The sequence below is a fragment of the Lepisma saccharinum genome, chromosome 25 (assembly GCF_977018435.1).
Source record: "Lepisma saccharinum chromosome 25, izLepSacc3.1, whole genome shotgun sequence".
NCBI lineage: Eukaryota > Metazoa > Arthropoda > Insecta > Zygentoma > Lepismatidae > Lepisma > Lepisma saccharinum.
Genome location: NC_139253.1, coordinates 189,399 through 192,582, shown reverse-complemented (window position 1 = coordinate 192,582; position 3,184 = coordinate 189,399). Strand labels below are relative to the sequence as shown.

Here is a 3,184-nt window from a genome sequence, read left to right as displayed (position 1 = left end):
CAAACATCAACAGTGTTGCCACTGTACCTCATAATTTTTTTAAAACACCCATTTGGACCGGTACGTCTTTACGAGGCATTTCAAGATTGGCTATACGCGAAAACGATCGGTTTTCTGCTCTAAACTATAGATGGCGAAATAGTCCACCTACTCAAGGTGGAAATTGACGTCCAAATTTCCGTACGAATGTTTGACATGCAATTTTCCATGCTTTGTGGAAAAATAAATTTACACTTTCACTTACATTTGGCAACACTGCATGAACAACACTGCACCCCGTTTGTTGTTTCTATGTTTAAAAATATCTACTTGGACAGGGCTAACATTTGGTGTATGACTTATGTATGTACAGGTTTCGGTTACAAAGTAACGCCACTCTTAATTCCCAGTTGCGCCGTTCGTGGGACACCCTGGTTATATCCCCCCCCCCCAAAGTTGATAGTTTATCGGTCTCAGCCCCCAAAGTTGATGGTCTAGAATTGTACAAGCAGAAGAATCTTACCTTGAAAATTACAGATGCACACCTTAAGCAATCACCTTTGTTCACTCATGAACTAGTAGTAGCTTCTAGAAATATGACAATTGCTTTACGGAGCGCTGTACAGTTCAAGTGACTTTACCTTACATACGTCAGAAGTACCACATGTCATCTTACGTAGTACTTGAAACTAATCGAGATATAGTCACTTGACGTTATTTCCCGGGTGACCTGATATGTATTTGAATATTAGCTACATATAGAAACACTTAGCATGTTTGTGTACATACACACACGTATATATATGGTAACATCGTTAAGCCTTGCTTCCATGTTAATAAAACATTAAAATACTGACCAAGGCAGAATTTATATTATAAAAATATATACACTAAAAAGCTAACGTTTCTACTCTCTAACAGGGTCTTCTTCAGACGAAAATTCACAATAGATTGATCTATTCTAATCTATTGTGAATATTCGTCTGAAGAAGACCCTGTTAGAGAGTGGAAACGTTAGCTTTTAGTGGATATATTTTTTATACTATAAATCCTGCCTTGGTCAGTATTGTAATGTTTTATATGTATATATATGGTGGGAGTGTAACAATTGAAAGTCAACAATATACGAGATATACATGTTATGGACATGGTGTATCCATACATAATACATGTATAAACTTATGTATCAAATACAAGACTCATGATGAACCGTAAACACGACGTCACCTTGACTACAATGTATGGCACTTCAGGAAACAACCTTGATTTTGACCCGTACTTGGAAAATTTTCTGTGTGTTTCCGTCGTATCTTATCTTTTCCACTCGATGCGATATTCGAGAGTTATGTCTGCCAGTTCTACTCTCCATGACGACGATGAAACGTTACGTTAGCCAGAATTCCACTCAGGTTTGAGTGCGGCGTCGTTTTAGATAGGCATAGTGCTGGGAACCCTTACGTAATTTTTCTCAAGATTAATTGAGATATTTGTCTCTATTATTATGCTTCTGCAACTCTAGTGTATGATGCCACACCTTGCAATTGATGGCGAATTATAGAAAGGGTCGCGTAAAGACACAGGCAACCTCCGAGCAATGCTGGAATTCATGGGAGAGATGCTCCCAGAGGTTAAACGGGACTCAGCCCTACGACTTACCCGGAATACTTAGCAGGGAATGGATTTATACGTAAATACACATTTATGTATGAAGCTGAAATGAGTTATGACATGTAGACTCGAAAAATTCCGTTTTTTTTTTCATATTTTTACATATATTAGGTTTCGACTCATATTTTAGTTATATTTCCATATTTCAGAACATTTATCAACATACACTCCATATTCGCTCAATAACTACATGTCCCTATGTAACCAAAAGAGTTGCGAATAAGCTGACGAATTTGAAATACACTCGTATTACTTCTTGCGATATTGAATGCACTTTCAGTCAATACAAACGCATCCTAAGAGACAACAGTGGAAGCGTGTGTATTTTATGTAGCTCGTGATATTATTAAAACTGTAATTTTTTTAAAATTTTAAGTTCATATTTTTCTCAATATTTTGGTGAAAATAACTGAACTGAATATGTATTTATATATTTAGCACATAATTACTACATATAAATCCGTTGGCTGCTTATTAGAGACTAACTGACGCAGCTATTGCCATGCTGTGTATGTAACAATTCAATCATCCGGGGAACTTTCCAGATGTTCTACTAAGGCATTGTTTCATAATTTCTTGATGTATTATTGGTGAAACGTGTACTCGCTTCGGCGGTACATATACTAAAATTGGAACGATACAGAGAAGATTAGCATGGCCCCTGCGCAAGGATGACACGCAAAATCGTGAAGCGTTCCACATTTATATTTTTTACTTTTTTTTTTTTACTTTATTATGGGTGAAACGCATTTCAAAATGGCGACCTTTAAACCTGCCGTCACACTTTGGAAAATACACTTGCCGCGGTTGATGCGCCGAACGTATATTATAGTGGCATTCCAGCGTTACGTGTGTGACATCTTACACACAAAATTTAAGTTAAAGATGCTATTAAAAGGTGGGAATTCGTTAATATGTCAAATTCATAAATTAATTTGTTTAATATGGAATAAAGAAGAAATCCCTCGACAGTCGAAAGAATACATAATTGTTCCTCTGTTTAAAAAAGGTGATAAAATGAACTGCAATAATTACCGTGGAATTTCTCTACTCTCAACAACGTATAAAATATTATCTAACATTCTTTTAGTAAGACTAACCCCATATGCTAAATAAATTATAGGTGATTATCAATGTGGTTTTAGACGTAACAGGTCAACAAGAGATCAAATTTTTTACATCAGACAGACACTTTAGAAAAAGTGGGAATATAATCAAAATGTCCATCAGCTATTCATTGATTTTAAAGAAGCATATGATTCAGTCAAAAGGGATAAATTATATAATATATTAGTGGAGTTTGGAATACCTAAGAAGCTTATTAATATGATAAAAGTATGCACCGGTGAAACATAAAGTAAAATTCGTGTGGATATTAATATGTCTGACAAATTTACAATTCATGATGGGTTAAAACAAGGAGATGCATTATCTCCATTGCTCTTTAATTTTGCCTTATAATACGCTGTTAGGAAGGTACAAGAAACTAACGAAGGACTAAAATTAAACGGTGTGACTCAGCTGTTAGCATATGCAG

The 3,184-nt window shown here is 35.6% G+C and overlaps 1 non-coding gene across 1 annotated transcript; it reads left to right on the top strand.

Moving 5' to 3' along the window:
* The first annotated feature begins 2,246 nt into the window (after window positions 1-2,246).
* On the top strand, window positions 2,247-2,353 carry LOC145979056 (U6 spliceosomal RNA). Its single transcript, XR_014440772.1, has one exon. It is a non-coding gene; the product is annotated as a U6 spliceosomal RNA (small nuclear RNA).
* Window positions 2,354-3,184: the final 831 nt, after the last annotated feature.